Genomic DNA, 25,359 nt, shown 5'->3' with positions numbered 1-25,359 from the left:
CATTTCATCATTTTCATTTCTCTCTTATGCTAAAATTTAATTCTTTGAGCAGTGAGTTCTCAAATGCCTAACCTGTCGTGTCTGGAGTAATTATCCCTGTGGTAATTGCTGCTCCTGGATGTGGCTGGCATGTCCCTGCAGCCCTGGAGAAAGGCAGAGCAGGGGGCTCCACATGCTGTCCTTGCCTACGGACACCACTCCTGCAGCTCCCATTGATCAGTAATGGGAAACCTTGGTTAGTAGAAGCTGTGGGCTCAGTGCCTGTACCATGCCTGCACCATGGAGCCATTGCTCTACGTGCCAACTGTTTCAGGAGTGGTGCAGGGCCAGAGCAGGAGTAAGCCTGCCTTAGCTCCACTGCTCCACCACCCAGAAGCTCTCTTAGTTAAAAGCCTGCTTCTTGAACCCCGGTTCCAGCCCTGAACCTCCTCCTGCACCCAAACTCCTTCCTAGAGCTTACACCTGAAACCTCTCCTGGACCCCACTCCCCCACCCTGGGCTAAGCCCAGAGCCCCTCCCACACTCCAAAGCCCTTGGCCCAAGACCAGAACCTACACCCCAACCCCCTACCCCAGCCTGGTGAAAGTGAATGAGGATGGGGGAGGAAGGGTGAGAAGGGTGAGGCCTCGGAGAAGGGCGGGGCAGGAGTGGGGCCTCGAAGGGGTGGGAAGGAAGTGGGGCCAGGGTATTTGGGTTTGAGGTAGATCTTACATTGCACTTAAAGTGAAAAAGTGATCTTGTGATTAAAAAAGTTGGAAACCACTGCTCTAATGTAACCCTAGAATTAGAAAGAATATCAGCAGAATGCTGCAAGACACTTTTTCATTTCCTACAAGTGTTTTTCATGTTAACAAATGTCTGCCAGAAGGGATTCCATGGGGGCAAGAACATCCGGAAAATATTGAAAAATTAGAGAAACATTCTTCCATGTTGCTAATGACTTGGTCAATTGAGAATGTGTAATATAGCTCATTTTGTTTGTTGTTGGGCATAACATGCTTGATTCCTCAGTGTAGAAAATATGAGCTTTTGATATCACTGCTTAGTATAATTGACTCATCTGAGCCCTGTTTGAACCCTGTGATTCATCGTTTTTCAAATTAGTAGGGACACAGTTAGAATAATCTGGATATAATCAGTAAAACCTTCACAATGCCTTTCTCAGTAATAGATTAGCCTGTCATTTACAGTATCTCTTATTTCTGTTATTATCTGAGCATAGCTTTCCAATTAAAAACCTCATTAGTTTATTTCATAGGAAGTTGCCCCTCTACCTGGTTTTTGACAACTAAAGGAAGTGTGTCAATTTGATGTGTACAGCATTATTTGCTTGGGTTTGGCAGAAGCTTTACTATAACAGTCCTATTTTATACAAGATACTTAAGTGTCAAGCATTTACAGAGTCATCCATCTTCTTCGGCCCTTCCACCCACCCATGCTTGGACCACATGCATCCACTGATCGGTCCCCATTTCTGCTTTCTCTTTGTCATTATGTGGCTGTCAGTTCTTCAGTTTATTCAGTGATTAATCATCATTTGGAAGGTTCTGCTGGGAGTTAACAGAAAAGGGGCTATTCCTGCAGGTGGTTTCTCTGATTAGTCAAAGTAATAATGGCCTGCTGCTGAGGCTTTGTTTGCATTTTTCTGAAGATCAGTGGCTTTTTCCTTCCCAGAATTTAACTGGATTGCATATAGAAAATAAACCTCATTGTAGGCTTGATCCTGATTTCACACTGGTGAGAAATCAGTGGTGTAATAGCAGAATCTGCTCTTTATTTATAAAGATCATTGGAAGGAAAAAATTCTCCACATTACTTTCACATGTTGACTTAACAGGAAATGTAGCAGCAGCACAGTTAGCATTCATTCAGGAATGCAAACTGTGTGTCTATTTTGTGATTAGAAAAAGAAAAAATGCTAAACGTGATAATTCACTCTGAAGCCTGATTTGCACGTGGGCACACACTTTTCACTGAAACTATACAATCAAAACGTATACTTCCAATAGTCCCCAAGGTAGAGACGGCTGATATGTGTCTTGTAGCTCTGAATCCTCTAACTTTCCTTCTAAACTGGATCACTAGTGTTAATTGTATTTTTTTCCAAAGTGGTTTAAATGAGAATGTTATTCTTTTCTAAAATGTCTGTTTTCGTTGAATGTGAGTAAAAGCAAACCAGGGGAGCAAGGAAATAACAGCAGACTTCTCTGACAAAGTAGCATTCATTTACTCTTTTGATCTCATGAAGATTCTTAGAAATAGTAAACATGTTCTTCACATCTATTTCTCAACACGCTAACAAATCAAAGGATATATTCCTTTCTACCCTGGAAGCTGTTTGATCAAGTATTACATAGGTCGGGCTTCCAGGTTCTAATGTTCTCTTTTGTTGCTTTAAAGAGTAAATTAATTTTTCTATTTTTTTCATAAATTAACTTTTCTCTTGATGCTGAAAGTCATCAAAAGAAGTGTAGGTGAATAAGATGTGTGGGAGGATAGAGCAGTGGTCACTTTAGGTATCCTGCTGTTTATCACTGCTGCTGACTGTCTTGGCTTTACAGCCCCTCCCACAGGACAGCTGTCACTGATCTTTGCATTAGGGCAGTACTTGAATTATTCACAATTTACAGCTTCAAAAGTCATTAAATGACGAGCTCAATACATTCAGGTAGACTTGTAGCAGCTGTGCCCTGACAAGTAGATTTGTAAATATGACATCTAAGGTCCTTGTCTGTGTAACAATGCTGAGTGACATGCTGTTATTGCATGCATATTTATTATACACTTCATAATCAAAAGAGATAAGCCAGGACAGAAATATCCAACCGAATTGGTACTTTTGGGTAGCGTGCCATCAAAGCAGTTTGATGAGTACCAGGATACGTTTTCCGGAAACCCTAAAATGTGCAGTAGGTTTAAATACTCACATACATATCTGAAAATAATTGCCTGTGGCTGCACCAAGTAACATCTCATCAGTGGTTTTCACCCTCATCTCAAGGCTCCTGCTGCTCTTCTTAGTTCTCTTATGCTTATGGAACCTGGGCAGGAAATCAGAACAAAGACAGTGATAGAAATGTAGCCGTGTTAGTCTGACAAACATTCTAGGCTAAGAAAATAGGTATGACATGCTATGTAGCTTTAGAAGCATTTTGCTGTGTGTACCCAGCACTGTGGCATTAGAGCCTGTGCTAGGAAAGCTAACATATAGAGGTTTGAAGGGAAGTGGGAAGGATTAGCCATCAGTATTTCAAAGAGAGCGAAATAGCAGCCTTCATGTTATCAATTATCCTCACTGCCTGTCTAATCAGTAAAAAAAACAAACCCACAAATGGTCAGGTAGCACTTTATAGACTAACAAAACATGTAGATGGTATCACAAACTTTCATGGGCACAGCCCACTTCTTCAGATGACCGGAGTTGTGAGTTTAGGATGTGCAGACCCAAAATAAATAGGAGAGGGGAAGGGGAGTAGGGAGGGTGGAAGACAGAGAGCAGAGGGAATCAGTAATTGCTAATGGACTCAATCATGATGAAAGTTGAAGGTGCAAAGGATACTCTTTGTGTAGTATCCTTCCTGACATGGGAGTCTATCTATTAACTTTGATTCTTATCTGCTTGGGTTTAATGACCCAATCTTCAGATACTTACTGATTCCCTCTGCTCTCTGTCCCCCACCTCCTCTCTTTTTCTTCCCTTCCCCTCTCCTATTTATTTTGGGTGTACACATCCTAAATTCATAACTCCGGTCAGCTGAAGAAGGGGGCTGTGCCCATGAAAGCTCATGATACCAGCTACATGTTTTGTAAGTCTATAAAGTGCTACCAGACCATTTGTTGTTGTTTTCTTCTGTAACAGATTAACTCGGCAACCCCCTGAAGCTTCTGTCTAATCAGTGTCAGTGTATGACAGGATGCTGCCTAGATAGATTTGCACTGTTCTTTGATGATAAAGAAATTACTTCCCAAGGTATCCATTAACTCCCTCTGCCCCACATCGATACCCCTAACATTTTGATGTTGCTGGTCCCTAATCTAGGTTAGAATGTGACTGTAACACAAAGCTAGACCTTCTGTAGAGAGCAGGATAGCATAAGGCAGCTTGTTTATGTCTATACCACCTGGAGAAGCAAGGCCAGGACAAGGCAAAGTTTCAGTTGTAGCTTTTGTATTGCCAACCCCACGCACTCAAAAATAAAAACAGACACGTTGGGTCAGGCCAAAATTCCATCTAGCCAGGTGCTTCAGAGGGAATGAACAGCACTGGCAATAACTAAATGATCCATTCCCCATTGGCCATGCCCGGCTTCTGGCAGCTTCCTTCTTCTTTGTAGTGTAGACAAGCACTAAGGTGCCACAGGGCTCCTCATTGTTTTTGCAGATACAGACTAACATGGCTACCCTCTGAGACTCTACACCATTCACAATTTCTATAGCCTTCTACCATATCCGTTCGTCTTCTTTTTTCCAAGCTGAAAAGCCTCAGTCTTTTAAAACAATCCTCAAAGAGAAGCTGTTCCCTATTCTTAATCATTTTTATCGTCCTTCTCTTTACCTTTTCCAATTCAAATATATTTTTGAGATGAAAAGACCAGAACTGTATGCAGTATGCAAGGTGTGGGCATACCATGGATTTATATAGTGGCATTATGATATTGTCTGTTTTATAATCTATCCCTTTCATAATAAGCATTAGCTTTTTGAACTGTCACTGAGCATTGAGCAGATGTTTCAGAAAACTATACACAATGACTCCAAAACCTTTCTTGAGCAGCTAATTTAGATCCCCTCATTTTATATGTTTAGTTGGGATTGTTTCCCAATGTGCATGGCTTTGCCTTTATCAACATTTTGTTGCCTCATGACCCAGTTTTGTGAAAAATAATAAGATTGTCCTTCAAAATATCAAGAAATTGACTTAAAATTTATGCATTTTGAAACATACATTTGAGGTTCTTTATATTTATCTTCTGAATTTTTTTGAGCCTCCTGCATTTTTTCATACTTTTGTAGGCCAGGACAAAATAGTTGTCTATAAAATTACTTTTTTTGTTAATCCCATTTTTTTTTTGTTAATCTCATGATTCCAAGCAGGCCTTTAAGAAAAATACAAAAAACCGTTTCAGTAAAGTCCAAGAGTTGGTAACACTTTTATGTGCATGAACCCATTTTACATGTGCAAAGCCCACATATGCCCATACATAGTAGACAGACGGAATTGCCCAATATAAATGTACAAATGGTGGTTTGCATACACAAACTAGAGGCCTGCCACGTCTGGAGATTTGGTCTGAAAATCTGGGTGCAAGAAGCCCTGATAATTCTATTTTGCCAATGAATACGTGACCTTTCTTTGCTTTACAGAGCTACCACAATCCTTTTCAGCTATTTGTTTAGAGAAGTTTCCTTCCATATACCTAGACATTTGCTGAAAGATGTACAATGTAACAGAGTTCTAGAGATTTATTCTTATCAAGGTTTTGTTCTTTCAGGGCAATAAATTTCTCCTAGAATATACTAGCAAAGATAGCTATCAGTACATTTTAAAAACACCAGGTGTTCTCAGAAATCATTTGTTTTAAAATAGTTCAGTTAAGTATTATTAAAGGAAGTGAATAACATTTGCTAGGTGCCCATCTCAGTGTTTTGTTTAACTTTCCTGATGTTGAAATAAAATACACAGGATTGCTAAGGGTTCAAATCATGATCAACCATTTCCTCTTCTGAAAAGGTTTTTTAAAAGCTCCCTATAAATAGGGTTACCCCAACACAACCAAAAAAAAAAAGATATCTTGGAATTGGGAAAGGTTTCAAAAGGGCAACAAAAACGATTAGGGGAATGGAACAGCTGCCATTTAAGGAGAGATTATTAAGACTGGGGCTCTTCTGCCTGGAAAACAGACAGCTATGAAGGGATATGATTGAGATCTAAAAAATCATAACTGGTGTGGAGAAAATAAATAAGAAAGTGTTTTCTCTCTCTCTATATATATACAGGCAGTCCCCGGGTTACATGGATCCGACTTACATTGGATCCCTACTTACAAACGGGGTGAGGCAACCCCGCACTAGCTGCTTCCCCCCAGCAGACCAGGGAGATGCAAAGCTAGCACCCCCCCAGCAGACCAGGGAGACGCGAAGCTAGCGCCCCCCCCAGCAGACAAGGGAGATGCGGAGCGGCTTTTCTCAGCAGACACCTCAGCTTGAGAATAAAGGACTGAGGGAAGTGAGGTGTGGGAGAATAAAACTGAGCTCTGGAGAAATGTTTGGCTAGAGTTTCCCCTACAATATGTACCAGTTCCGACTTACATACAAATTCAACTTAAGAACAAACCTACAGTCCCTATCTTGTACGTAACCCGGGGACTGCCTGTATATATATAAACAAAAGATTTTCCTGTGGGATGACAGTAGGGTTGCCAGGTGTCTGGTATTGACCCAGACAGTCCGGTATTTTTGCCTCCTGTCCGGTAAAAAAAATTCAGCCAATGCTTGACATCTAAAATGTCAGGTATTTTCTGACTTTTTCCCAACTAGGAGGCAAAAATCCCAGGTGCTTACCTGGTTCCGCAGGGGTGCTGTCTGGCCCAGAGCAGGAAAACAAGATGGCTGATGACCAACAGCAGCCTGTTAGGGCCAAAAAGCCTCAAAGGCATTTCTTAAAGGGGCCATGCTGTTTTTGTTTTTAAAAATATGTATTTATTTATTTATTTATTTATTTGCTTAATAACTCTAGGGATCCTTTTTTTTCTTTGGTCTCCCTCTTTTTTCCCCCCAGGGGTTGTTTTTTTTAGGGGGGGTGTTCGGTATTTTTGGTTAAACAATTGGCAACTCTAGATGACAGGGCCCACATGGAGCGCTGGGGCTCCTACAGCTGGGCCCTCCTCCCCCCACCCTTTCCCAGTGGATGGAAGGAAAACTGGGCCCAGTGAGGCTCCGGCCCAGCCCCTTCCAGCAGGCTGGAGGGAAAACCGGGCCCAGTGCAGCTTCCGTCCAGCCTCTCTTGGCAGGCCAGAGGAAAAACTGGGCCTGGTGCAGCTTCATCTCATCTCCCCACCCCTCAGCAGCTGGGGTGGCCTTGGGACCAGGCTTGACCTGGAGGCAGGCGGAAGAGCCAAGATAGCCTCCGATCCTTCCCAGCGGTGGGGGGGCAGGAGGAGGGAAAGAACCTCGTCTTTGCCCCTCCCAGTGGCCAGAGGGAGAACATGACCTTGGCTTGGACCCTCAAGGTGACTGGAGGAGCAAAGAGCTAGGGCCAGGTGGGGGGCCCAAGAGCTGGGGATGGCCTCTGGGCCAGGTCCTCTCTGGCCAAGAGGGGAGTTGGCAAGCATAGTGATCAAGGGGTGCAGCCCCCTAGTTTACTATTAATAACACAAGAACGAGAGGGCATCAAAGGAAACTAAAAAGCAGCAGGTTTAAAACAAACAAAAGGAAATATTTCTTTACAGAATATGTTATGAAGGCCAAGTCACTAACAGGGTTCAAAAAAGAACAGAAGCTAATCAATAGCAATTAGCTACGATGGGCAGGAATGGTGTCTGTAATTCTTTTTGTTGGAAGCTGGGAATGGTTGACAAGGGACAGATCCCTTGATGATTACCTGTTCTGTTCATTCTCCTTGGGGCACCTGGCTTTGGCCACCGTCGGCAGACATGTTACTGGGCTAGATGGACCTTTGATCTGACCCAGTATGGTCGTTCTTACGTTCTAACACTTTCAAGCATTATTTTGTAGTTATTTAGTGCTAGGAACATTTTTTTCTTCTAACGAAAATATACATCCGCATTAATAACACTCCAGGAACTATTTCAGGGATGCACAGCAGGCCCATAACAGTCCCAGAACCCAGACTGCATGCTGGGTGGATTTAGTCACATAATGTGATTCTTTTAAGGATTGGCTTGTTTTGGGCCTTGTTTAAAAATGGGATTAACGTGTGTTTTGGCTTATTGTTAAAGCTGGATGCTTATTTACATTTGTCTATCTTCATAGATTTTTTTCTTTAAAGAGGAAACATTTTAAGGTTGTTATCAGCTTGATTTTTAAAAATCTAAGGTCCATTTAACATATAATACTTTTTACTGTATGCATAAAAAACTAGGTTAATATTTGTTAAATGTTGCAGAAAATTATTATGACTTCTAATCAGGCCATAAAACCAGATGGACTTTGGCAGGATTTATATGCAAATTAGGCTTTGTGTTTTTAATGAAAGATAGGTTTGTTTTTAAACTACCGAAAGTCAAGATAATACATTATGTGAGTCTCTTGGAGTAGCCGGCATTCGCAAGGAATCATTTGAAAACTTACATTCTGTTCTCCTAAACAAGGGCAATATTGAAAGGAACATTAAAAAGATTAGATTAAAAGAAAAACAAATCCCACAAAGACCAAGGGACAGTGAGCAGAGAAGCATTTGGGTAGTAAGCACCAAATATCAAATTTTTAAAAAGCAAATTATTGTGATAAACATCCAGATACAGACAATGAGTATTCCTGTGGCACCTTAGGGTACATCTACACATCAGTGCTAAACTCGAAATAAACTATGTACCTTAAGCTATGCTAATTGTATAACCTACATTGAAATAGAATCATAGAACTGGAAGGGACCTTGAGAGGTCGAGTCCAGACCCCTGCCCTCACGGCAGGACCATGCTCCATCTAGATCATCCCTGACAGGTGTCTGTCTAACCTGCTCTTAAATATATCCAGTGATTGAGATTCCACAACCCCGCTAGGCAATTTATTCCAGTGTTTAACCACCCTGACAGTTAGGAAGTTTTTCCTAATGTCCAACCTAAACCTCCCTTGCTGCAAATTAAGCCCATTGCTTCTTGTCCTATCATGAGAGACCAAGGAGAATAATTTTTCTTCCTCGCCCCGCTATCATATCCCCTCTTAGTCTTCTCTTTTCTAAACTAAACAAGCCCAGTTCTTTCAGTCTTCCCTCATAGTTCATATTTTCTAGACCTTTAATAATTTTTGCTGCTTTTCTCTGTATCTTCTCTAATTTCTCCACATCTTTCTTGAAATGTGGTGCCCAGAACTGGACACAATACTCCAACAGAGGCCTAATCCTAATCCTGGAAAAACTCCGCCATGTCCATGGAACGCGTTTGCGCTTTTGCTTTTTTTTGCGGAAGTGCAAATACATTCTTTCAGCAGCCCTGTCTTCCTCATTCCATGAGGAAGAAGGGATCTTCTGAAAGAGGGGGAATTTTCTGAAATTTGGCTCAGTGTAGGTGGGCCAAATTTCGGAAAAGCTTTTTCCAAAAAAAAAATTGGAAAAAGCTGTCGTGTAGACCTAACCTTACTGCGGTACATGGAAGTGTAATGATTTGGATGCATAGTTTTTCTCTGAGGAGCAATGGGATATTTAATAAGTGCAACTTTAAAAATGGCCTAAAAGTTAGTTTCGACCCCAGGTTTTGAAGGTCTATTAGGCCACTGGAGGACCCACCCCAGACCCACACTTCTCAAGTCTTTCAGTATGTTCTCAAATGTTCTCTGTGACCGATGGCGTGATGGATACCTCTCCTTTTATAATAGTATGTCGATTCTTCCAGACCTGGAGTTGTCTAGCTGCTAGTCCAGACTCCTGTGTAAATCAGACACACTCCTGCATTGACTTTGTACAGAACAAAGACCAGATCCTGCAACCTAAAAGGAGCAAAATCAAGGGAACTATGCATAAATAAAGACTACTCGTGTAGTCTGTTGGATGCTATCCCTCATGCTAGAAAATATTTTACAGCAGTGGCTGCATAACCATAAAATATTTTACTCTGTTTACATCTTTTCTGTGCTTTGAGACTATCTCATACACTTCAAATCATGTCTCCTAATGTGATTAAACCACAGCTGCTAAATGAGTCTTGCCATATGATAGCTATGAATTAAGTGCAAATCATGTGGTTTTTGCTGGTGATTTCCTACATTGTGTGCCCATAATCTTGTTTGAAGATGAGAACACCTAGGGTGGGACTGTTGTACTAGAACATTCCATTGGCAGAAAAACTAACTATCAGGATTCCCCATATTTACATAGCTGCTACCTAGAGTGAAGGGAGAGAACAGATTAATTCTATTTAAGCTATAGAGCACAGGAAAAGTTATTCCTAACTGTACCTAGTAGGGATGTTAAATATCAGTTAATTGAATAGTAGAGTAACCTCATGAATTCTTATTGGTTAGTCAACTATTCTATAGTCCTCGGGGGAGGGGCCGGCAGCCAATGTGCTTCGGCCTCACTCCCAAGGAGCCCGCTACCACTCCACACTGCTTCCTCTGTCTCCACGAGGACCACATGCCTGTCACCCTGTGCTGCTGCCTCTGATAAAGAGGTAGCAGTGTGGAGTGGCAGCAGCCCCGGTTTAGGGTAAGGCCTGAGCTCCCAGACCCAGCATGAGCCAGAACTGAGCCGGGCTGCCTGCCCACCTGGCTCCTAATACACTTTAAATTCAGAGCTGCAGCAGGGGTAGGTCCCAGACCCAGTGTAAGCTGGGACTGAGCAGGGCTTGTGGCCAGCCTGCTAAAAAATTTAATGGTGAGAGGGGAAGGAAATGCATGTAGTCTATAGCATTAACCTATAAGCTTTTGTTTATTGATTCATCGGTTAATTGACTACATTATTACATTCCTAGTAGTTATAAAATAGTATTTAATATTCAACTAGCATGTATTCCCATCTCCATCAGTGAGGTTTACACAGATTACTTGCTGTACACAAAAATAAGAAAATACCTCAAATATTTCAATAGGTTATCTAATATGCATCTTTCTGTAGTACAGCCTGCTTTATCAGCCAACCACATATTCTTCCCTTTCTCTGTTTCCAACAGTACCCCCCTTCTAACTGAAACATTTTCCTTTGGATGCATTAATTAATGGGGAACTATTTGGAGTTGGGGATATATTTTGGCAATGAGAATATTATACCCCGGTTAGGAATCAAGTAGCTGAAGGAGAGGCCATTGATATAAGAAGAAAATGAAATAAACAGTCATAAAAATCCTTTTGGTGCTCTGATGGGGTCTGTGGGAAAGGGATATGGGGCGGGGGAGAAGGAGATGGTGTAAGGACCAATTCCATGCCTCTGCAGAGTACCAAGCACAAGTTCGCTCCCTGGAGCTGAAGGAAATTGTAGTCAGGTAGAGTAGCCTCTATCAAGAGTTAAGAGTGTGAAAAATGGGCAGGAGGGATGGAACAGTGGAAGGATGGGTGGTAAGACTGCCAGTCAAACTAAGGAATTAGTAAATACTGATTTATTTAAAATGAAATGGGTGAAATATTCCAACCTCCATCCAAGCAATGTTGCATGCATTGCCCACTGAGATGCAGACTTCAAGTATCTCACTGTTCAAATTTTGTGTACACATCACTAGTCTCCTGTGAACATCAGGTCACCTACATAGAGACTTACATTGTCACACTGACCTAAAGCAAATGTGTACCATGAAATTCTAAGCTATGTTAGCTTTAGTGCATCTAAAAATGTTTTTAGTACACATACTTGAATACCATAAAACTTCGTAACAGGGGCAGTTGATGCATTTAAACTATTGAACCTCATATGCTCAAATTTGGTTTGCATGTATTGTCCTCCATGAGAAAAAACAGAAGTCAAGACAAATTTGAAACTTCTAGATCAGATCTGGTTCTCAGTTACACTGGCCTGGAGTAGCAACTCTAACATAGAGACTAAAAGGCTGAATAACCAGCGGGGACAGGCTGTGGAGTCAGAACTATGCAGGAAAGACCTTTGCCTATGGCAAGGTATAGAGCTGGATCATACGAAGTAGTGGAGATGAGACTTCTGGGGTAGCAGCAGAAGAGGAGTGGGAGATCTATAATACTACCCTGTTTTGGTGGTGGGCATACTATCTCATCCATTCTTACAGAGAAGAGCCTTGGGCTTTCTGCAGGAAGAAACAATTTGACTTTTGAGTGGGGCCAGATCCTGGAACCTCTCACTGGCCGATTGGTTTCATTATGGATGCTCACAAGAGTGACAAAAGTAAAGATTTACAGGATCAGGCCCATAAATAGTGCTTTCTTTAAAGGGCACCTGAGTTTAGTGTTAGAGCAGGGAGTACAATTTCCCCTCATTTGTTACAGATTTTATCTATAGTTTTAAGGCAAAAAATATATTGCATTTACCTCAGGAGAAAAAAGGAAAGGGTATGAAGAATGATTTTGTGCCTTTTTATTAATATCCAATGGTTTCAAGATTGTAGAACTGAGGATTACATGTCCTAGTACATTACACAGACAGTTACAAAAAAGTCTTTGTGTAACTTCTCTTTTTTATATGTAGAATTCACATTGGAAATCTCTTTTCAGCAGCACTTTGAAGTATAGTCTAGCTCCCAGAGGTAGATAATCTTAATGCTAATTTACTGTGCCACAATGTGCATTATTACAGGACATGGGAGTGATTCATCCAGTGAATGAAGAAAAATTATTCCAAATGATTATTGATGAGTTAATCAAGATAGCCATGTCAACTTTCTTTGTCCATTAGTGTGAACAGTATTTCACAATCATAATAAGAGCCAAATGTTAATGGCTGAGGTAATCAGACCCTAATGAAGAACAGTGAAAGATATTCTCTTTAAATAGTTTACAATGTTCATAATCACTGAAGTGGTCAGTTGGTCCCATGATTCTTCATATTTCATAATGTGTGTTTACAAATCAGCTTTTTGTTTTAATTTATTTTTTCTTTTCAACGTGAGACCCCCAAAAATAAGGAGCATAAAGACCATAAAGCTGGATAACAGCATCATGAGTAAAAATTACCTTATAATGTCCGTTTGTATAAAGAAAAAGGATGTTGTAAAGGGAAACTGGATGACTAACAGGCCTTTGTTCCCTTTAATTTCTGTGGTTTCTATGATTCTGCTATTAAGTCATTCTAGTTTTAAAACTGAAGCATGCTTAGTCTTATCCATATGAATAGTGCCACTGACCTCTTACCTGTATGAGTCGTTGCAAGATCCAGGTCTTAATTACTATTTTCAACCATAATATAATCCTGGTCCTGCAGACATTCACTTGAGTGTGCATACAAGAAGTCTCACTGGGTTCAGTGGGACTGCTCAAATGAGTAAACTTACTCTTCTGTATATGTGTGTGCAGGATCAGGGTTTATGTCTATACTTATCTGCTGTATGTGTGGTCTTTTCCCCTACAGCAGGGGTGTCCAAACTTTTTTCAAAGAGGGCCAGATTTGATGAAGTGAACATGCGTGAGGGCCAACCATTTTGCCTGACATTCTTTGAACCATTAAAATTAAATGCAAATTAACTATTTTATGCAAAGTTTATTGCAAACGGCATACTTTTCATTTCGTCACATGGATGACAAATCTAAACAGGTGTTAAATCACTCTGCCTTTCATATCTGAAGGCCAGATGAAAAAAAAATCCAGGAAGCTGAAATATATGTCAGGAACATTGTAAAGTACATTACATATTATTGGTAATAAAGGTTGTCTGTCAACTTTTAAGTTCAAAAAATATGAACAGGAACATAACACCAAGTATACATGTTGTGTCCAAATATATTTATAACTGATTTAGACCAACTGACATTAACTGAGATTTTACAGTGTATTCATCTCGATACATATGGATTCGTTGGGGGCCATAAAAGATAGATATTGCCAAATTACCTGGGGGACCGTATTAAACTGGAACACGGGCCGCAATTGGCCCGCGGGCCAGACTTTGGACATGCCTGCCCTACAGCATGTCAGACATTAGTTCTCCTTTAATGTTAAGTTTGAAAATACAATTAAAATAGTCCAATAGACTATTTCTAATGTCATTTTTGTCTTTATATGATCTAAATTATTAGTAAGGGAAATATCTAGGTGGACAGAGTAATGGGTTGCCCAAGTATCTGCTCAGTTTGTGTAATGCAAGGAAAAGAACTTGCTCTGCATTGCCTGCCTAGCTAGAGCTTCTGCCACAGAAATACAAGCTAAAGATATACTCTGATGGTATAAACTGGTGAAAAGTTTGGCTTCAGTGACATGAATTTACATCAGCAGAGAATTTGGCTGAGCACCAAATTAATTAATATGTGTAAGATCAAACATTGAACTTCGCAGGAAATTAATGCAGTTGTCACAAGTATAGCTTGAACAGCAGAAAATTGTATTGGTAAAAGGCTAAATTTTGTTTAGGAACAGCTGGTAGAAAATTGGCCAAGTGGGTGAATTTATGACTGCAGAAGTTGGCTTCAATTTACCCTCTGCTTTTTATTCAGGGGAGCCATTGTAGCCAGCAACATATAGTGCTGCCTGCAGAGGGAGCATGGCCTGGGCAGCTGGGGGATGAATTGTTTCTACACCTCTGATGTCCTCCATCAAGGATCTCTAAAAAGGCTCCAATGAGTTGCAGGATTACTTGGCCAATGTCTGTACAGCCACTGTGCCAAATGGGAAGATGGCTCACATAGCTGCAGAAATAAGCAGCCATCCCTGATAAAAGGAATAATGTCTTCCCAGATCTACATGGTTCATTTTGAGATCTGTGAGGTTGGGAATTCTCTTTCCTAGCCTTCTCTCTCTTGAGAAGAATATCCTGTAGGAAATCCCACCTAGTCAGTCATGGAGAGTTTTCCTGTGATCTGGTCCTAAGTGCAGAATTTTGCTCCAGGAATAGAAACAAAAAGATATAAAATCTTTTATTTCAAAACTCTGAGCTGCAAACAGGAAATGTGAACTTTTTTGAATAAAGTAACTGATTTTTTTGAACTCAATTCCCAGAAGATCATCCTTTGAAATCTAGGGGATAACTGTATCTGCTGTTGCATGAAGGTACTGATAATTATAGTAGCTATTCACTATCAGTCTCTTCTGCCTACTATAATAAGTTCAAATAGTAGGAACACTTAAAATGTCATATAAAAAGTGAGAGAAGTTCTGACAGCTTTATTACGGTTATTGCTGCTTGAGAAACCACTATCCCATTAATAAGCACACACTATTATTTAGCACATCTGGCTGTTTCTTCTAGAGAGAGAGAACATCTTGCATTGTTAGAAATCAACTCTGGAATGTAGATCAGAAACATGTTGAGAACTGTAAGATAAATGCCAAATTCAACTTTAAAAATACCAAAATCAGAAACACTCACACCCATTTTGAGTGTATTTATAAAGATGGGTGTGAGTGTTTCTGATTTTGGTATTTTTAAAATTGAATTTTGTATCTATTTTATAGTTCTCAGTGGCTACGTCTACACTGGCCCCTTTTCCGGAAGGGGCATGTAAATTTCATGAGTCGTCGTAGGGAAATCCGCGGGGGATTTAAATATCCCCCGCGGCATTTAAATAAAAATGTCCGCCGCTTTTTTCCGGCTTTTAAAAAAGCCGGAAAAGAGCGTCTACACTGGCCCCGATCCTCCGGAAAAAGCGCCCTTTTCCGGAGGCTCTTATTCCTACCTTGTAAAGAGTAGAACGTGCCGAAGACAAAACAAGCTATCTCACCAAATCCTTCCTAGTATAATGTAGGTTCAGCACTAAAGCCAAAGATAATCCAAGGCTCTTATGATATTTAACACTACATCTTTTCAGATGCAGAAGGAGAGATTAAAAAATCAGATGAGATATAGTCACAATACAATATGCTCATGACATAGTGAAGCCCATGTAACATCCTTTACCCAATGTTCACCACTTGTATATGGGTGCTATATTTTGTACATTATATGCCTTGTGGGGTATTAGTTGAAAATTCACAATCTGCTGAATATTATCCTTTTGAAATCTATGTAACAACACAGACATTGAGATACTGCTGTATGTTTGTTACTGAAACAGGTTGTAATTCTGGGAAATGCCCACAAGACTAACTTCTCATAGACAACAAAGGACTGACCAATATTAACTACTGAAACAACCATTTGCCATCAGAGGAAATGGCAAACAAAGAATTTATAATCTCCAAGACAACTTCAAACTTAAATGTTGTAAGCAAGAAATATGTCATTCACCTAAAAGTCATTTAAAAGCTCACATACATGGTGGACAGTTTTGTCTACCCCTCCTCCCAGTTGGGGCTAATCCTCAAAGAAAGAGAACAGGTGTAAGAATGGGGAACACAGAATGAACTCTCTTCCTTCATCTCTATTCATGGCAGCAAGATTCTTGAAAGACAAAGGTGTGTCATTGAATTGCAGAGTAGTGGTCCTGGTATGGAGCTTTCCAGCCAGTTACAGAGTGCTGAAAACTTTTTGGGTGAGAGAAATATTTTTGCTTTAAAACCTATTAGCCTTGGTGAAGTTTAGGAATTAACTTGCATGTTGATTTTTATTTCTTTTGTACCAATTCTGACATATAAGCCATATCACTTATAATCACTTAAATATTTCTGTAGTTAATAAACTTGTTTATTGTTTTATCTAAACCAGTGTGTGTTTGTTTGAAGTGGTTGGGAAATCTTGACTCCAGTCAACAGGGCTGGTGACAGATTAAACACGAGCTTGTACCATCCAGTGTGTTACTGAGGAATAAACGATGCACATTTCTGGGGGTGGGGGATATCAAGGGATATGTAGGTGTCACTCTGTATCTATTCATGGATAGCTAGGTACAACATTCATGTATTCAGCTGGCAGTGATTTTCCATGCTTGTCACTGTGAGTGAGCAGAGCCGGGAGGTTTCCTGTTTACTAGCAAAGCAGTGGAAAAGGCATTTCAGGGTAAGGAGCTAAAGAGACGTGGTAATTCAGGTTGCATTCTGATGAATGTCACAATATGATGACCTCAGTAGTGCCCGAGGATGAAACTGACAAATTTTTGCTGGATGTATCCTGGAGGTTTCATCAAATCATATAACCTTTAATTAAAGATCTATCTTCAATTCCAAGAGACTCCAAGGCAGTCCTGGAGGGTTGTAATACAAAAAGTTTCATAACAAGATGTATTTTGCAGTTGGGAGGTTTTAATGCAAAAGTAGAATCAGATTGGAATTCCTGAGCTGAAGCAGTAGGTAGATTTAGACTCAGTGAAAAAAACAGAGAAAAGAGATTACTAAATTTTTACCTACGTAACAACCTTGTGATAACAAACACTCTGTTTCAACAAAGAAAGCTGCAGAATTGAAACTGGACCTCACCTGATGGGCAAACAAAGTGCCAGATACCAAGAGAGCTGTGCAGAAAGAATATATGAATTTCAAAGGGGCATGAGACAGCATAAAAATGGGATAACAAGAATTGTTGAACTGGCCAAAAATGAAGAAACAAAGGTGGATAATAGATGAAATTCTGCCATTGCATGACAAGCTTTGGGAAGCTGAAGGAAAATAAAAAGGAAGATGCAATTGTCAGGGCCATGTATAATAAAGACTGGTCAGATAGATATTAAAAACTTCTGGATAAAAGACCAAGGTCAAGAGCAGAAGAATACACAAAAAAGTGTGGTGGAAGGGTTGTGCTGCAAGCTAACAGAATAGTGTGGACCACGTAAGTTGAAGATATCAGTACTGAAAGAAAAGGGTGGGCAAATAATTGAGGATGAACAAGCAAAGAATAAGTGATGCAAACACCTATGCAAAACAGAGTAGATGAAATGGCTAAGATTTCTCATACAACAGATGCCTAAATTCTTAGAAGCAGTAAAGAAATCAATAGCCAATTTGAAAAGGAAAAGGTGCCAGGAAGTGACAACATAACTTCAAAACTGCTTCAAGCAGGTGACAGACACCCACTCTATTTAACAAAACTTACAAACAACAGCAAGTGCTGAGTGAATGGACGAAAACAGTAACATGACCAATGTATAAAAAAGTTTGTAAGAGCTGAGTGCAAGAACTGCAGTGGACTAAGCTTATTGATCGGGCTGGGAAAAGCATTCATGAAGATATTGCAAAGGAGAGAAGAGAAGTGGAAGAAGTGCTTGCAGAGGAAAAAACTTGCGGGGGAAAAAGCTTGATTGATTTCAATCAGTTTGGGGTGGGGAAATCTATGGTGGGGGCTGTTCTCATACAAGTACCCAAGGCCACCAATAACATCCTGCTATAGAGGATTGTGACTCTGGAGAATGTGGATAACATAGGGTGTGTCTAGACTACAGGGTTTTGTCGACAAAAGTGGACTTTTGTCGACAAAACTATACCTGCGTCCACACTGCCTTTGAGTTATGTCGACATAACGTCAACAAAACTCAGCAGTTTTGTCGACGTATGTAAACCTCATTCTACGAGGAATAACGCCTTTTGTTGACAGAGTTCTGTCGACAGAAGGCGTCATTGCATCTACACTGTCCTTTACATCCACACTGTTATGTCGACAAAGCGGCTTGCTTTGTCGACAGAACTGGCTGCAGTCTAGACGCTCTTTGTCGACAGAAGCTTTGTCGACAGTATCTGTTGACAAAACTTCTGTTGACAAAACCCTGTAGTCTAGACATACCCATAGTGTAGTGCTTTGCCACCATGGACTTCCCTAACTGCAGTGGTGCCATAGAAAGCATGCACATCCCCATCTTGGCTCCCCTAACACTGTGACTAGGAGTACATCAGCCAAAAGGGGTATTCTCCATGGTGCTACTTGTGCTCATGGATCACAAGGGCCATTTCACCAACATCAACATGGGATAGTTGGAAAAGTTGCACGATGCCTACATCTTTTGGAACTGTCTCTTCTGAAAGATGCACACCGGAATATTTTCCCCAACCGGACAATGAGAGTCAGAGAGGTAGACGTGCCTATAGTGATCCTGGATGACCCAACCTACCCCTGGTTCCTGTGGCTCACAAAGCCCTACACAGACAGCCTGGACCCCAGCAAGAAGAAATGTAATAACAGGCTGAGCAGGTGCAGAATGGTGGTGGAATGTGTGTTTGGCTGTTTAAAGGGGAAGTTTAGGAGTTTCGTGACCCACTTGGACCTCAGTGAGCATAACATTCCCCTTGTGGTGTTGGCCTGTTGTGTGGTCCATAATTTGTCTGAGAACAAGAGGGAAACTCTTCTGGAAGGGTGGAGGGCCAAGGCAGGGTACCTAGCCGAAAAGTTGGAGCAGATGGATATCAGTGCGATCAGGAGAGCACAACAAGGGCAGTGCAAATCAGAGATGCCTTGAAGGTCAGTTTTATGCAAGGCCTCTTTTAAGACTCTGCCATGTGGCTCTCCAGAATTTGCTCCTGCAATCTCTGTGTTTCCCTTTTGTTACCTACCAGCGCTGTTCTCTTGGGAGCCAGGGAGTGACATTCATGGAAAACCATCCTCCCGCCCTTCCCCTAAGCCAGTGATTCCCAACCTTTTTCCCATGGAGGAACCCCTACAATAATTTTTCTTATCCTGAGGAACCCCTACCTATCAAAATGTTTGCTTGGCGATATTTCTAGGGATATTTGGAATTGTTCACGGTATTTCAAAATTTTTATTTATTTATTCCACGATTTCCCGCGGAACCCCTGACAATAGTCTGCGGAACCCCAGGATTCCACGGAACCCTGGTTGGGAAACACTGCCCTAAGCCTTTGCTAGAATCAGACAAAGCAATGAAAAAGCCAGGGAAGACACACCTAAACTAATTAAGGAAACACCCCAGCCTCATCTGCATTGAAGATAGAACTCATTAGCATACAGAATGCAGACCAGCTTTTCCAAGGCAGGAACCGCAGTGAACTATGGGATACCAAAAGCAGAGAAACACTGCCTGTTGAGAAATCTCTACTCCAGATGCTAATGAATGCAGGCCTGCTCATGCCCAAATTAGTCATTATCAGACCAATTCTAGTAACGATCCCATTGACCTCCAAAATACTGAAACTGCCTAGTTGCATTGTGAGCTCGTTCAAGGAAGATCACCCATAACCAGGGGTGATCAGTCTCTATTGTCTCGCCTCTTTCTCTTTGAACTATTGTCCTATCCCTATAAAAACTCCTACCTTTGCCTAAGAAAAACTGTTCTGATACCTGGTTTTAAACTGCATCAGTTCCATTGAGACTTCTTCATCTCCTGTCTGATCGTGCTGGGGGCTCTGCTCCGCTTGTCTCCTGCTCTCTGGACCCCCAGCTCCCATCACCATCTGGGAACCCCGATCAGTGCAAGCTCCATTGAGTGGTGAGGTCTCTCTCTCTCTCTGGGTATGTCTACACTACCACCCTAGTTCAAACTAGGGTGGTTAATGTAGTCATACGAACTTGCAAATGAAGCCCGGGATTTGAATTTCCCGGGCTTCATTTGCATGTTGCCGGGTGCCGCAATTTTTAAATGTCCGCTAGTGCGGACTCCGTGCCCGCGGCTACACACTGTACGAACTAGGTAGTTCGGACTAGGCTTCCTATTCCGAAGTATCTGTACACCTCGTTGCATGATGGGCGGGGTTCTGGGAAGTGGCCCATTCAAGGCAGGTCACCATGCACTCCATGACAGTGGTCAGGGTGGAATACCTTGTCTTTTGCTGTCACATGAGATGCTCCCTGCCAGCTTTCCTCTCCTGACGCTCGATGATCAGGTCCTGCCACTCAGCCTGGATCTCCACCACAAGGGTGTGAATGCAGTCCACTTGCTCTCTGAACATCACCTGCGCATGCGTTTGCACCTGTGGATCAGTCAGGAGGGCAGATGCAGTAGGAGGTGCAGGACACACCAAGCTGGCTGCTGTCCCAGCTGCAAAGAAAAATTACCAGACATTACAGGAGATACGTTGTGTGAAGCCTACCCCAATCAGTTAGCGTACACCAAAGGTCTCTAAAAAGACAATGGCCTGTGTGAGGCCTGTGTAAGGCCAAATGTTTGCTTTAAAGCAAGCACTTTACAGCAGGTGCCCAGGCATCTCAGGGGAGCATCTGGACACACTCTGGGTATGTCTACACTACAAAGTTAATTCGAACTAACAGCCGTTTGTTCGAATTAACTTTCATAGGCGCTACACATGCAAACCACTAGTTCGAACTTGAACTAGCGGAGCGCTTAATTCGAACTAGATAAACCTCATTCTACGAGACTAATGCCTAGTTTGAATTAAGTAGTTTGAATTAAGGGCTGGGTAGCCACTTAATTCAAACTAGTGAGAGGCTAGACCTCCCCAGCTTGCCCTGGTGGCCACTCTGAGCACAACCGGGGAAACTCTTCTGCCCCCCTACCAGCCCCGGAGCCCTTAAAGGGGCACGGTCTGGCTATGGTGCCTGTGCCAGGTGCAAGCCTGCCAGCACCCAGCCAGCAGACCCTGCACCTGGCACGGTTCGAGCCAGCCACCCGCTGCCACCCAGCCCTCCGCCTCTTCCCGGGACCAAGCTGGTGGCTCCCAGGAGCCTGCCCAGGGCCGCAAGAGGCGGGCGCCTGCCTGGTCTAGTGCGGAGATCGTGGACCTCATCCAGGTTTGGGGGGAGGCCTCCATCATCCACGACCTCCGCACTAGGCACAGGAAAGTGGCCGTCTAGGGCAGGATAGCTGCCAGCCTGGCCACCAAAGGCCACATGCAAACCCAGGAGCAGGTTTGCATGAAAATCAAGGTGGTCCAGTGAGACCCCCGACCCTGAGCCTTGAGCTTAGAACATAAGAACATAAGAACGGCTGTACTGGGTCAGACCAAAGGTCCATCTAGCCCAGTAGCCTGTCTGCCGACAGTGGCCAACACTAGGTACCCTGGAAGGGATGGACCGAAGACAGTGACCAAGCCATTTGTCTCGTGCCATCCCTCTCCAGCCTTCCACAAACAGAGGCCAGGGTCACCATTTCTAGCCCCTTGCTAATAGCACTCCATGGACCCAACCTCCATGACTTTATCTAAATTCTCTTTAAACTCCGTTATAGTTCTAGCCTTCACAGCCTCCTGTGGCAAGGAGTTCCACAGGTTGACTATTTGCTTTGTGAAGAAGAACTTTCTTTTATTAGTTTGAAGCCTGCTACCCATTCATTTCATTTGGTGTCCTCTAGTCCTTCAGTTATGGGAACTAATGAAGAACTTTTCTTTATGCACCCTCTCTACACCACTCATGATTTTATAGACCTCTATCATATCCCCCCTCAGTCTCCTCTTTTCTAAGCTGAAAAGTCCCAGGCTCTTTAGCCTCTCTTCATATGGGACCTGTTCCAAACCCCTGATCATTTTAGTTGCCCTTTTTGGAACCCTTTCCAAGGCCAAAACATCTTTTCTGGGGTGAGGAGATCACATCCGTACACAGTACTGAAGATATGGCGTACCATAGTTTTATATTTCCCCTCCTCCTTCTTCCCCTGGCTTCCCCCTTCCAGCTCCCTCCTCCCAGGTTTCTCCCTCCCCTCTCCCACCCTCTCTCTTCCCCTCTCCCACCTCCTTTTCCCAGTCTCCCCAGAGGTTAATCACCCCCCCACACTCAGATTTGTTAAATAAAGAGAGTTTCTATTTGAACACACATGTCCTTTATTTTGTACATCAGGAAGGGGGGCTAGGGACGGGTAAGTGGAAGGAAGTGAGGGAGGAATGGGGTACGAGCCCCCAATGGTGAGGACTGGAGTGGCTCTGCGGGCTCCTCGGGGTGGAAGCTCTCCTGCAGCCCCCCAATTGACCCCCCCGGATGGCAGCCTGTGGCAAGTGCAGCTGGGCTGATGGTCAAGTGCTGTGATGTGCCGAGTGTGGGTGTTAGCCGACGGTCAGGGCAGTGTGTGTGTGTGTGTGTGTGTGTTTCTGAGAAAAGGTTTAATGTTCGTGTTTTTACTGCTAGGACCGGGGTTCTGTCGCAGAGGGTAGCCAGCAGGCCAACAGACACCCCTTTATAGGAAAAGCTTATTACACCTCAGATTTTAGCTGCTAGGATGCAAAAATCCCTTCACAGCGGGCAGCCTGGGAAAGACTGAGAGGTGCCCCAATGGACCTGTCACCTGGGAGGGACACAGATGCAAACGCCCAAGCTCTTCCTATACCTGTCCCTTATGAAGTTCTTTTAAGTTGTGCTTGGTTCTGTTACAGCAACTGAAGGAGTCAGTTTAAAAACTTAAGCAGTTACAGGTTTATTAAAAAGACTTATGAAAGCATATGGTAACAATGGCTATTGCTCTCTTAACTATTAGCAAATACAGATTTTAAAAATAGTTATAAAGGAAATAAAGATAGAAAATAGAAATAATGGTACCAAGTGACAGCTTAATCTTTAAAGAGCTCTAAGTCTATGTGTACACTTAAGATAAAGGACCACATCCAGGTACAATTTTTACCCCTTTCTGTGCCTCTCGTCTCCAGTGTGTCAGGCCAGGGCCGGTCTCTCAATTCCTAGGAAAGACGAATACGAGGTGGGCGTCCCCTCTGGAACCTCGGGAGATCAAACACCTAACCCGACCAGCAGATAGATGGTAGATTGACGCTCAGAGTAAATGTGCTGCTGAACCCATCTTTATACCCCTGGGGGCCAGTATCCTCTTTCTTATCTAAGATACCGAATTGTACAGGTCCGTTTTGTGATGCCAGTTCTTACAAGCAAGTTTCAACTTAATTTACACTTGCAAGAGAGAGAACTAAATTGTTAGTACTAGACATTTTTTTACAGGGCGAGAGATTCCTCCCCCCGCGGACGGCTGTGTGTTCATATCAATATGGGTTAAGTCAAGGGCACTCCTTGGCAACCTCTTGGTCAGCAATTGGCATATCTCTGTTTACAGCCATTCACGGTCACACAGCCTGGGCCTTCTGCTCTGTGTGCCCTGTATGCTCCAGGCAAGCAAAAATGGATGTTACAGGGGGTTTCTGTCTGGCTACATTCCACCCCCTGATACGACACACCACGTCCCAGGATACAAGATGGCGGTGATACCAGCACCTCTTGCCCACCTTGGGGGAATTTAGAAGTGCCCAATGGCCGGAATAGAAGGTTTAGGATCTAGGAATTGACTAGGGTCCTTTTCCTAGTGCAGTATATTAAATGTGCACAAAAAAGGTAGCTGCATTAACTAGGCATTGCACAATACATAGGGTTATGCAGAAAATGATTACAACAATTACAATGGTTAGAACAATGGTTATAATAGAGTGTAGGAAAGGAGTTAAGGAAAATTTTAGCTCTTGGGCTAACCAATTTAGCCATGAGATGTTTACATTTTTAGTTACATCATGTTTTACCCCATACAGTCCGTTGCCACTTTTCTTGCCTTTCCCCAAAGTTATTTTGAGGATTGTGGTAGTCGTTGTTATCGAACCATACCGGTCCCTATTAGAAGATGTTACTTTTGTTTTACCAGTTGTTTGGGCTGAGAGAGACAAACTTGATTTTTAGTTTGGTAGAGGAGTTAAGTAAGGTGTTCTGGTACAGCAGTAGCAGTTGGGGTGAGGAAGAAGACCATGGCGAGTTGGAGTACCATGTCTTGCTTCAGCTTAGTTTTTTTTTTTATAGTTTAGTTTATAACCAGCAACAGCAAGCGCTATAACAGCAAGCGGTATATATACAAAAAGTTTATGGTGGTTTTCCGGATTTACACCAGCGTTGGGAGGGATACATCCTACTGGAGCACTGTTTAGGGCCATTGCCTCAGTTTTTTGTAATAAAACAAAACGTTTGCTGGTCTTGGATACAATCCAAGCCTCAGTAATAGTTATTGGTGTTAGTCCAGCGTTTGCAGTGGTCCAGACTTCTTTTTCCTTGTAGGAGTGTAGTACGCGGGTTTGCATTCCTAAACTGGGGTGTTTGATTACCACAGTGTCTCCAGGTGCATATTTAGAATTTTTGAGTGGTACAGCGGGGCTAGGAGAGGTTCTCCCTGTAGGGAAGAATTCCTTACTGATCCGACTGCCCGTAGGGGTCTGCCGATTGTTTAATCTTTGCACCACAGTATTTAATTTGTTTTTTATTTGCCATTTGTGGGCCTTTGGGTCCTCATGGATTTTTTACTTCCCCACTCCCATGGGTAGGCACGGGAGAGATGGGGACTCGCCACCGTAAGGGCTGGATGGTCAAAGCTATCCTATTCTTTAATACTGGCCTTCTAATTTTTTTAATTTAGTTTTATTAATTAACAATTTAATTAGTCTTTGGTCCAAATATTTGGTTAGGTTTAGTGAAGTGGACACAGAGCTGGACAGATCCTTCAAACTATTTAGGATCAGTCGGTTGGCTTGGCTGATGTTTAGGCTTCCACAGGCACTGGATATTACTGCATCTACCAGCCTGGATTTTATACAATTTTTGGGCTATGACGTAAGTGTTGCTAACAGAGTTTTTAGGCCCAAACCAATTTGCGATGTTATCTGCTAAGCCCCTTCATTGCCTAATTAGGCACTTGCCAATTTGATTAGCCTGTTTAGCACACAGCTGGTTTATACCAGTGTGGAACATTACCAAGGTAAGGACCAGTGACAGTTGTCCTGGTTTTGGGACAGGGGTCTGTTCAGGGCATGATGCACAATTGGGAGGCTCTATTTTGTCC

The 25,359-nt window shown here is 42.4% G+C and overlaps 1 long non-coding RNA gene across 1 annotated transcript in view; it reads right to left on the bottom strand.

Annotated features, from left to right (window-relative positions):
* Positions 1–1,979: 1,979 nt before the first annotated feature.
* LOC142830493 (uncharacterized) overlaps positions 1,980–25,359 on the bottom strand; it is a 52,064-nt gene continuing 28,684 nt past the window's right edge. The window contains exons 2-3 of the long non-coding RNA XR_012905788.1: positions 20,415–20,634; positions 1,980–3,041 (exon numbers count right to left, since the gene is read on the bottom strand). This is a non-coding gene — a long non-coding RNA (uncharacterized LOC142830493). The remainder of the gene's footprint in view (positions 3,042–20,414; positions 20,635–25,359) is intronic.

This window comes from Pelodiscus sinensis, chromosome 8, assembly GCF_049634645.1.
Source record: "Pelodiscus sinensis isolate JC-2024 chromosome 8, ASM4963464v1, whole genome shotgun sequence".
In the NCBI taxonomy this organism is placed as follows: Eukaryota; Metazoa; Chordata; order Testudines; family Trionychidae; genus Pelodiscus; species Pelodiscus sinensis.
Note: the sequence above shows the minus strand (reverse complement) of the source record. Positions and strands in the feature narration are given on the sequence as shown.